Source organism: Capsicum annuum, chromosome 3 (genome assembly GCF_002878395.1).
Source record: "Capsicum annuum cultivar UCD-10X-F1 chromosome 3, UCD10Xv1.1, whole genome shotgun sequence".
Classification (NCBI taxonomy): Eukaryota; Viridiplantae; Streptophyta; class Magnoliopsida; order Solanales; family Solanaceae; genus Capsicum; species Capsicum annuum.
The window spans coordinates 128,010,481-128,023,425 of NC_061113.1; positions in this window are offsets into that span (position 1 = coordinate 128,010,481).

Sequence of the window (12,945 nt, forward strand, 5' to 3'; positions counted from 1 at the left end):
CTTCACTAGTCTGGGAGTTCTACGCAAACTACCAGGCTACCTTAGAGAACATATGTGAGCCAAGAGAAAAAGAAGCAGATAAAACCATGTTTGAGAAAGTTTTAATGAGGGAAGTAATGGTGGATATCTCAGAAAGAACCATCGACAGATTCTTTTATGGCCCCGACTTCAATCCTCAGGCCACATCACTAGCACTTTACCATCGATTAAAGGATTGTGAAAAATAGCTTCCTTGGCTAGCCAACATCATAGCAGAAGAAGAAATGGACTAGTTGAGCAACACGAATGAAATAATATTCAAGGCCTCCCTGACCCAATAGGCAATGTTCTAGTGGGGTCTAGTACGCACCCGATTGATGCCTACTACGGGAGATAATATTCTTGGTGATGATAGAGATATCCTGGTGGTGAGCCTTGTGTATAAGCTTCCCCTCAACTTCAGGAAAATCATTGCCAAGGAGATGAAGATTCGGGTAGCAAGACCCGACACTGCTTACCCTTCCCATGCCTAGTCATAAAGTTGTGTGAGGTGGATAATGTATGAGAGGTTGCAGGCATAGACCAAGATATTCCATCCAGGAAGACCCACAACCCCATCAGGTATGATAAAAATTAGCCTAGGCTTGTGCTAGGTAAGGGAACAGGGGTTGCCACAGAACTGGTAGTGCAACCAGCTGTTACTAGCACTGACTCATTACCTAATATAGAGGTGCAAGATTCTAAAGCTGTATATCCAACACCCTCTATAAGATAATATTCAGTTCTTGAGAATGAAACAAACCTTTTAGCTTTTTTTTTACCAACAAAATTTTCCTTTATCCCACTTAATTTTAGGAGAGTGGCAAAACAAGAAAAGCAGTGCGAGGCATAGCTGTAACTTTTTGCCAAGCAATTTGCCTCTGCTGTGGACAAGAGGATTAAAGTAGCACTTGAACCCTTCCAGACTTTTCCTAGTTGTATTGATGAGTTGGAGAATCATTTCAATGCACGGTTAAGAGAAATGTCAGTCCCAGATCTTGCACTATTTAGAGAAACCCTGGATAAGGTAAAAGCGGATGTTGGAGTATTACAGCAGTACTAACTTATGGTGTCTGTGTATCCATTTACTGATGAGTTTGAGGATGAAGTTCCCTTACTTGACCTCAATGGGGAATCGGTGAAGCATAGGAAAGAAAAGAGTAATAAGAAATACAAGGGTAAAAGGAAAAGAGCTAACAACGAGATAAAAGAAAAGCATAAAAAGGCAAGAAAGAAGGTGGAAAAAGTAGAAATAAAAAGGGTGATGCGAGCATCCAAGGTTGAAGTGGAGAGATGGGAGAAAGAGGTACGAGCTAGGACTGTAGGAGCATCAGCTAGTAGACTCCCTCCAGAGGTTATGGCAGTTGTGCTAGCCCAGCAGCAGGCTACTGATGTGAGTATTCTAGTGGAAGACACCGTTAAAGGGTTAGGAACCCATGATTCCCATGCTTGAGCTACTTCAAGTACACCCTAACCCTTAGTTCAGTTTCTCTTTGCATGTACAATGAGGACAACACTTGATTTTAAGTTGAGGGTGTAGGGTGATTGGTTGTAAAGTGTTGTAGTTGACTAGGAAAAATACAAGTACCTTAGGCATTTAACATATTTTTGTTGATTTTTGAACACCTCTCTAATGGTCTATTTTATAACTGTGTGATTGCATTTATATGTGACCACTGTGTATCTTGTTATGGCATTAGTACTAGTGACATGATAACCATTGCTAAATAATTGGATGAATCAGATGGGTAGTAGTTTATAATGTACCTGTATGCCATATACGTGTGAGATATTACTTAGTTCCCTTTGTATGTTAAATTCAGAACTTGCCCGGTTAGTCTTGCCTTGGTTGTAGGATAGGGGTTAGGAAAGGATCATAGGCCGTTTTGAGTTTAGTCCACTTCTAGCCTAAATTACCTTTCCTGTATGAATGATATCCCTTGATCCTATTTTTTAGCCTAAATACCTATTCTTTTATGATACCTATCACCTTCCCGTTTGTATTACAATGAACCTGTTTTGGCCCTGGTCCTCCTTGGACATTGTGCACTTTAACTTAGGCAAATAGCCTAAGTTTAGGGTGGCTACCATAGGGGTGAATGATGTAAAATGAGTATAAAGAAAGGTAGAATAAAAGAAAAGTATAACAAACTAGGTACAGTGGAAAAAGAATAAGAAAAGAAAAGTTGTGAAAAAAAAAAATGATTGTCAAAAAGACCGCACCCATCCGGAGTATGTGTGATCAAGAAAGGAGAGAATTAGGTAAAGGTAAATAAGTGAGACCTCAAAATTTAGTGTAGTGCCAAGGAGGCTTATTCACCTTAAATATCATCGAGTATCATACCAGCCCTTAGCCTACGTTACAAGCCGAAGAAAAAGACCTATAGTGATCCTAGCTTACCTATCTGAAAACCTTGGTAATGAAAATAAGGGCAAGCTTTGTTTATTGATTGTCCCCACAATTACACATGTTATTTCTTATATGAGTGAGGATGGACTTCTTTGTTGTAAGGGCACATTGGTTATGTTGCTAGTTGTTAACTTGTTTGGGTAGTGTAATATTGGTACATGCATAGTTTTTGTTGCTAATTTGATGCCATAGCTTGATTCCTTTGTGTTGCATTGTTTCTTTTCAGTAATATACACGGTTGAGTTTGAGATAATTGACCTTGGAGATGGTAAATATGTTTTGAGCTAAAATGGATGATTGACTGCCGAATGTGCTTTGTATCCTCTTAGTTATGTTTAAGTTGCTTGAGGACAAGAAACTGTTTTAAGTTGAAGGTGTTGATGTGTCAGCTAATGCTAACACATTTGAGGCTTTTAACTAGAAATAATTGTAAAGTCTTAAACAAATTTTGTCATTTTTGATTGATTTATTTTTTAAAATGAAGGAAAAACAAGATGCAAGAAAACCAAAGACAATAAGAGCAAAAGAGGTAAATTTGGAACAATTGGCCATGAAAGTGTACTTAACGACTTGTCTGATAAGTCGTCAAATTTGTGATAAGTTATCAGAGTCATCATCAGCTATAGACAATGTGAGGAAGTTAGAGCATAAGTGTGACGACATCTCTGATAAGTCGTCACAGTTCAAATAAGTCATTGAGAATGTCGTCAGCCTAAGGCAGTATATGAGATTTGAAGTGAAGAAATAACGACATTGTATGATATGTCGTCAAATTCCTGATAAGACATCAGGAGTTGCCGTCAGCCTAAGGAAGAATCATCAAACTTAGAGGAGGATCTGACAATAATGTCTGATTTATTGTCAAACTCCTGATAAGGCATCACACTACGTCATCAGCAGTTTGAGAAAAAGTTGTATTCTATTATTTGATTCCAAATTTATCTCTTGGTATTTAAGGGAAAGTTCTTAGGTTTTATTAGGGTGGACATTCATCTTGAACTTCACGGACTTACACTATTTTCTCTTTAGTTTTCTCTGTAACTTTACAATTAACTTTTAAGAGATTGTTATCATAATTTTCTTGAGATTTCTACTGTGATCTAATCTGAGAAACACTTGTTGATATTCATTATTCTGTATGTTATCATTTATCGAATTATGAATACAAATTGTCTTGTTGATTTTTACATTATGAGTAGCTAATTCCTTTAACCCGAGTTGTGGGATCTATGGGTTTGGTTTTGTAAAGTAACTAGGTGTTCAAGATTCTAAAGGTAGTAGGAACTCCTTGGTAATTCCTCTATTTTACATATTGTCTATTGGTTGCAAACGATAGGTGATGCCTACTAGTGATTTGCTTGAAATAAGAAATCAACCCTAGTAGGAAGTGAATTATCAACAGGGACTTGAAAACATCAAACTTTTATTTAATAATTAATGTTGTAACAAGGTTAATTAACTTGATACAACATCCTGTTATGAAATATAAATTCCCTAAGTTCGAAAGAATTAGGTAATTAAATGTCTAAATAGGTTGAGAAACATTTATACATTACTTCGACAAGGATAATCTGTTGTTCCTACCTACCATAAGAATCTTAAACCATTACTAGTGTCTGTCAAATACCAACACTCATAGTGAACACAACTCTAGTTTTCCATATAATATTGATTACAAACGCTAACTCTAAATTGAGAAATAATTACTTGTTACCCTTCCAAAAAACCCCATTTATATGAAACTGCTAACTATCAGTTGATTGACTTATGAACAACTTAAATTAACACCATATTACTTGTAGGATTCGACCCCAACCTAGTTGGGTTATATATTTGACAACACTGCTTACTCTCTCGTAAGAGAGGTGTAATTTGAGTGTTATCAAAAGGCGAAAACAAAAAATAGACTATAAAGCTCAAAATAGGAAACAAGGGATATTATTTCACAATGGGAAGGTCATTTAGGCTAAAAGTGGACTAAAATAAGAAAATGGCCTAAGATCCTTTCCTAACCAACTACCCTACAACCTAGGCAAGAACAACTGAGCAAGTTCTAGACTCCACACACAGAGGGAACTAGGTCACGCCTCATGCAGATATGACACAGGGTCACATTTGTAGTTACTCCCTATCCAGTTCATGCAATTGTTCACAACAGTAATACGTCCCTAATTCTAATGCCATTACTAGATTCACGATGGTCACATGTGCATACACAAATCACATAGTTTTCAAAATTTTAGGGGGGATATTATTTTCTCAAACAAATTTAGCAAATTCAGCACACTCAGTCAAACATGTCCACTGCCTTAGGTACAAATTTTAATCCTAATTAAACATCACACAATATAAAAAAAATATAGCACAACACAAATTTAAACTAGACATGTCGATTTCATATTCAAATCATAGCTGATAAAAAAGAATCACGATAACAACAACCCACGACGACTAAACGGTACACCTCTACCCCTAACAATGAAATAATACACTGTCCCTAGTGTATCTATAATGTAAAACAAAAAGGATGCAGACATACCTAGGCACACTAGGATCCAGCTCAAACATCATTAGTATGGGGGGCCTCAAAATAGGCCTCACTTATAGCATCAGTGGTCCTAATGGGGACTGGGATACTCGTATTAATAGTGGAACTGGTAGTGGTCGGTGTAATTAATGGTGGATCTGGCAGTGGAGCTGCACTACTGCTCAGATCAGCAGCATCAGTAGGTCGATTACTACAAGCTCTCATCGCTATCTCTTGGACCCTCGTCTTGTGATATCGCTCACTCTAAAACTAGCTACTTTTTCAGCCTCAACATTTTCCTCATTGGTTCTTCTTCTCTTCTTCTTCTTTCTCTTTCTTCCTCTCATACCAACATCAACCTCAGCTGTAGGGGTCGAATCTCCAACACCCTAGATATCTTGTACCTCTTCCCCATCTTGAATATCCTTAATAATCAACATTGAGAGGACCGTTATATCCTTTAACTCCTCAACTGCCTTCATAGCTCGTCCAACTCAGCTTTTACACTTGCTAAGTTTGAGGACTGGATACCTTCAAGTTATCAGCTGATACGTTGCTCAAACCCATCAAATTGGGTTTGGATCTCTCTTGTCTCATCTTTGATGAACTTATCGACCCATGTCTTAACTCCTACTCCCATAAGCCTCACTTTTTCCTCAACCATACCTAACCTTTTCTTTATCTAAGCTAAGAACAACTACGGAACCAAACCATTTTTAGTGGGGGCCATTCTAGAAGTAGAAGGACATAGTGTTGTAGTAGATGGAGTAGGTGTCTGAATTATAAGGTTCGGGTTGTGTTGTCTTGGCAGGGGTATCAACGAAGTTAGTGAACCCCGTTGTCCCAATACTAGTCCCTCTAGTTCGGAATGCCTAGTCAAGCAATGTTGCTCATATTCTTGCAACCTTGGACATGAGGTTAGCATCATATCTGATCAAACCTAATATGTAGTAGTGTGGGGCCTGATGAATTGATCGACATTTGGGAGTTCTTGTACTCCCGCATCAAAGTATATCTGAGTTAACAAGCAATAGAAGGACATGACAGCATCGGTACTTGTCGCCTGGTCTCTGATTTATCTAACTATCTAGTTGGCTGCATCTATCTTGTAGCCAACCATAATGCCCATGACAAGGACTGATTTAGGACTCAATAAATTATCCCATAGAGTGGGACTTTGTCTATGCCACACAAGTGTCCACCATGCCTTCTCTTGAAAGTTCAGATGTTCTTTGTGATCGATGATGAAGTACCAAAACCTCTAACTACCTAGGGAGCCTTCTCCTGATCTGTCATAATAAGTCTGGCCATCCACCAAAAATGGATAAGATTATCCTCTAATCCCATCTATTTCAACATTAATTTCTGCATCTCATCATCCCAGAAATCAATCTCGATTGTGTTGGTCGGAGGTAAGAACTCTGGCCCATTTAGAACTATACAAATAGTTTGAGTTGAGATTTTTACCCAAATACCTCAAACTACCAAATCTAACAATGGGTCTGCACCCTTCCACAGTTGCCCTTGAGGATTTAACCTCTTTAAATCTATTTGGTATGCTCCATAAAACTCAAGGACCAAAGTTTAACTGTACTACCCCGGAGATCTGGTCATCCACTCAAAATTATATTTTCTGAACTGGGTGTCAAAAGCATGCATCTTAGAAATACCTTTTGTGGTCAACTTTCTCTCTAAATAAATTCCTCGATAGGTTTTCCAATGGTAGGATTTATTGCGATATCTTTTTCATATAGGGCAAGCATTCTGGGGTACACCCACCATTCAAGGATGGTTACTAGAGCAGGCTCAATGGAAAGTGGGATGAGAGGTACGAGTGGTGGTTTAATCTCAATTGGTGTATCTCTCTTCTCACTCCCTCTCTCATCTCCAGATTCAAACCCGTCTTAATAATCACCCTCATTCTAATTATTTTCTTCCTTAGAGATGTATTTTCCCTTATCTGCATCCTCGCCATTATCTTTTTCATCATTATCATCACCATTCTCCTCAAACTAGAATGGTGAATAGGGTGGTGAAGTGCAAGGATTCTTTATTCTCAGCATAGTCCTGGGTGGTGTGACCTTCTCTGAGGTTGATTTCACACCTCAAGGTTTCTTATTCCTTGGCTTCCCCTGCCTTACCAATGGATATTCCTTAACTGATCTGCTTTACTAATCCGTAGCCTCATTTATGAGTGGGTGATTAGTTTTTGGGTAGGCTTTTTCGGGGTTTGCTTCTTCTTTGATTGTTTCTTTGTCAAATAAGATTTTGGGGCCATTGATACCTATTGAAACAAAACCATTAGTCAGTCCTAGGAAAAGTAAAGAAAAACAAGAAAATTTGGTGTTAGTGTGGCAGATACTAGTAACCTTACGACTTAAAGGTACAAGTCATGCCAATAGTAACGAGTAGTTGAGAGACTCGTAAGGTGGACAGAAGCTTAATCAGTATTAATTGATCAGGTAAAGAGTCCTCCTAATGAGTTATAATTTTATATTATAACTCGTTACCAACAATCGTTAGCTAACAAAAAATATGCTTTTTATGAAAAATCCTTTCCAGTCATTACGACACCTGCCTACGAGTCGTATAGTGTGACTATGACTCATTAACATGAGTCATAAGGTTAATAGAACCCACAATATTCTAATCAACCATACTGCCAATGGTTACGAGACACATAACAACTCGTTAGGTGACCTTACGAGTCATATCTAGTCCCGAAGCCACTACAACATGATTTTTTAGAAGAGTTGGTTCCCGATACCTCATTTCAACACTACACTACACATTAGAACAATCATCAAAGTTTTACTTCTTTACTAATTGACAATTTATTGTAGAAAGTCCAAATTTACTCCCTTTAAGACATTACATTATAAATTACTCAAGAATAGGGCTTAACTATTTGTACGCACAAATATTTCAATTAATAAACTCAAGCAACACTTACACATTGAAGGACTAACTTAGCATATAGGAATTTAAGTATGAAATATTTACTTGTTTGGTTGAGACTTGGATTTCTTAACTTCAATGATTTTGTGCCCTAACTCTTGAGCTTTTCAACTTTGAGATATTTTACTTAGTTGATTGCGATTTTACGGGATGAAGGTGGAGTTTTTTTATATTATGATAGCCGATTAAGAGAATAGAGGGAGTTACAACATTTGAAATTAGGAATTTCAATCATTTGGATTGAATTCCATGTTTAAATCACTTAAATCAGACCGGGTTGACCCATTAGGCTTACGATGTCGAGCCTGGTTATGAGTCTAGACTATGAATCATAACCACACACTACGAGTCATGGACTCCTCTCGTAATGACTGAAACCGTACCTGGGTTTCCAGTCATCACGACTCAAGGTAATAAGTCGTAGTTACTGACTACACCCAAAGACAATGCAGATATGTATAACATATAAATAGAATAGGAAATTACACCCAAATGTCCAGCAACCATATAAGATAGCTAATGAGATAATAAGGATAAATTATCCTATTAATGCCCAAGAGACTAACATATTAAGGCTAAGGAAGTAGTAAGAATTTAGTATCCTATTCCATCCATACTTAGGAATCTCAACACTGTAACATGTATCACTAGCCACTATGAAAGTAAGAGCGGAAAGAAGATACATATAAGTATACAAGGCCAAGGAATGAGTATATAATCCAAGCAAATAAAGAAAAGAAGGGATATACGATAATACCATAGCTATTTATAGCTAAGTATGCATATATATATATATATATATATATATATATGTATAAGTATATAACCAAGGTCTACTCGAAGTACTACCCAACTCATCAGACTAGCTATGTAAGACCTCTTAACCATAGTAGGAGCTAGTACTAGAATACTCAAGGTTCTAATCCATATATTAAGTCATCAGACGATCATGCATAATAATATAATCATAAGATAAAAGAGGTTGGAATCCTACCTCAAGTATCGATAATGAATCAATGACCAATATGTCATAAAATAGCTATCACAATGATCATAACATTGGTAATAACAATGATAATAGCAATGTCAATAACAACACGAGTAACGGGCTAGTTCAGACAACCAAAAATCTAGCTGAGCCCATTACTTTCCCCCATCATCCCAGGTTTATAAGGTTTAATCAACATACAATACACCATAAGGCATAATCATCACTCATATCTATGCAACCTTCCTACACGAGTTGATAGATATAGGCGCATACTGGTGATAGGAGATGAACATACAGAAATGAATGCAACTGAATCAACAATATCATAATGTCATCATCATAACCATCTTTGTCATAATCATCATCCCATTATCATCATAACCATCCTCATCATAACCATCATCATCATAATCATTCTTTGTCCTTGCCATATATGTGTGTGTGTATATATATATACCCGACTAGGCCGAAGGATGATTATGATAGGGATGATTATGATGGTTATAATGACGATGATATATATATATATATGTATATATGTGTATATATATATGTATATATATAAGTTCCATACATAAGGCTAGTCGAACTTGAACCGGTAGATGTACACATAGGAACATCAATATAATTATACTCCGAGCTTTTTAGGTATCAATATCATCATCATAATATCCTCTGACCTTGCCAGGTATTGATATCATCATCACAATATCCTCCAGGCTTGTCGGGTATCAATATCATCATCACAACATCCTCTATCCTTGCTAGGTGTCAATATATCATCATAATCATCAGCACACATATATTTATAGTAGGTGCATGGACTCAGGATGCGGCTTAGAAGAGTACAAATTCACAAATCCATTGCTCAAAGTGAACTTCAAAACTAAATCATTATAAAGTGTAGAAAGGGTAAGAATCTCTCACAACCGGAGTAATTAGTAAGTATCAAATCATATATCAGAATATGTCTCGACCAATTCCTTAAAACATCATTATTAGCCTCTTTTATATATATATAAATTATCCATTAAGTTAGACGGTTGTTATTGTGAAGAAATTCATTTCTAAGATGAAAAGTGGGTTTAACTCTTATTTAGGAAGAATAGTCATAAGATCATATTTTAACTAGAATACATCATTTGCACATATAATTACCGTGAATGTACCGAATCTATGCATGCCATCACCAGTATCCAAATCAATGAAACCATAAGCATTATACCACATCTTCCTCCATCCCATATCGGAGAGATGTGTATATAAAAACATTATATATATATATATATATTCTTAACTACAACCATATCCTCTACAAGGATGAATACTTCTCAGATATCCAGACAATATCATAACACGGCCCTTGGCCTAAAAATGTTGTCATGACCTAATTTCTTAGGTCATGGTGGTACCTACTATAACCCACCAGTAAGCAAGCCAAACTCATAGTCTGGAACTGCTAGAAATGGACTAACAAATATATAAGGAAACGAATTGCGGAATAGATGGAATAAAGAAACAATTACATAATATGATCCCAAAACCTGGTGGTATCAGCACAAGAGCTTCTAATATAATAAGAGTAAAAGAGTGAAATACAAATAAATACTCTGATACAACTCATCTTTGAATACAACATAGAGATTAGTCTAATACATAAGGGAGTGATAAGTAATACTCTAAATGTCAGGAGCTCACTCTGTCAGGAGATCAGTCTAAGTCTCTGAACCATGGCTGCTCTGCACGAAGCATACATCAACGAAGATAAACCGTACTATAATCTGTAGGCTGTAGAAGTGTATTATGAGTATAAATAAATGGTAATCAATAGGCAACAAACAACTGAGCTCTAAAGATAAGGCAGATATATAGAACACATAACCAGAATGAAATTACACTTAAATGTCTAGCATCCATATAATATAGCCAATAAGGTAATAAGGATAAACTATCCTATTCATGTCCAAGAGACTAACATATTGAGACTAAGAAAGTAACGAGGATGAATTATCCTATTCCAGTCATATTTATGTATCTCAATACTATATCGTATATCACAAGCCAATATGCAAAGTACAAGTGGAATAAAGATACATATATATATATATACAAGTCCAAGAAATTAGTATACAATATAAATAATTGGAAGAATGGATATATGGTAGTTCCATAGCTATATATAGCTAGGTATATATATATATACATATAGATATGAAGTCAACACAAGGCATAATCTAAATCATCATTTCTTTACTTTTAGGGCCCCATTATAATTCTATTAGGATCTAGTACTATCATACTCAGGATTTCTAATCCATACGTCTAAACATGAGATAAACATGCATACTAATGCAATCGTAAGTTAGAAGAGGCCAAAACTATACCTCAAATCTTGATACCAAATCAATGATCAATCTGTTATAAACTAGCCATAATAATTATTATAACAATGATAACAAAATATCAACAATAACACAAGTAACTTGCTATTCCAGATAACCAAATACCTAGTCGAGCCTATACATACCTCCACCACCCCAGGCTTGGAAGGTTGAATCAACATACAACAACACAAGGCATAGTCATCACCCATATCTATATAATCGTACCATACCGACTGATGTAGGTTCATACTGGTGATAGGCGATGTGTATCCAAGAATGAATGCAACAAAATCCATAATATAATAACCATTATCATCATCATAACCATCACTATCATAATCAACCTCCGGCCTTGCCGGGTATATGATCAGCACCATATCCTCTGGCTTTACTACATATCAATATCATTATCATAATATCCTTGGGCCTTGCTATTCACATCTTTATAATATCCTCCAACCTTGCCAGGTATTATCACATCATTATAATATCCTTCGTCCTTGTCAGGTATCAATATCATCATCACAATATCTTTAGCCTTGTTTGGTATCAATATCATTATCATGATATTCAAATCAATGTCGCATAATAGAAAGCAAGACCCTCATGGGCTAAAGTAAAGTGCAAGCCCCACGATGGCTAACGAAAATAATAAGCCCCATGAGGGCTAAAGTAAATGATAAGCCTCATGAGGGCTAAAGTAGATAGATATAAAAAGAGAATCCAGGTAGAGTATATTTTCATAACTCTTGTTCATCATCAATGTCACTTTATAAATTAAGTATAAATACAATGGGTGCACGGACTCAACTCGTGGCTAAAAGGAGTATAAGTTCATAAATCTATTTACCGAATGATCTTCAGGACAAAACCATTATAAAGTATAGAAAGGGCTTGAATATCTCACGATCATTGTAAATAATAGTGTAAACTCATGGACCAAAGTTGAGCTCATTCAATTTCTTCAAACATCATCATTAGCCTCTTTTATGTATATAATTTATCCATTTAGTTAGGCATTTATTATCGTAAAAATCTATTTTTAAGATGAAAAGTGTGTTTTAATCTCTTATTTAGGAAGAATAGCCATAAGATTGTATTTCATCTAGTGTAACAACATTTACCAATACAATGATCATGAATGTACCAAATATATTCATGCCATTATCAGTATTCAGTCAATGAAATCATAAGCATCATATCGCATCTTCCTCCATCCCATATCAGAGAGATGTGTATATAGACACACATATATATAACAACAATCGTATCCTTTACAAGGATAATTACTTCTCAAATATCCAAATCATATCATAATACAGTCTTTGGCCTAATAATGTGTCTGGAATAATCACAACATCATAATCATGGCCTTAGGCCTATATACATATCTAGAACTCATATAGATAATCATGTATGTATATAAGTCATCTCACAACTATAGGCCATAGAGTATTCACGAGGTGTGACATCTCTATAAGCTATGAAGCATATCAATAATCATCTCACATATAAGAGGCATCTCACTTCTAGGAGGCATAATGCATCAATAAGCATAGCTCATAACTATGAGGCAATCACACCTATAAAACATCTCATATCTATAGGTCATGTATCATGACTATGAGAAATGTCTTATCTCTATGCTAATTACCAT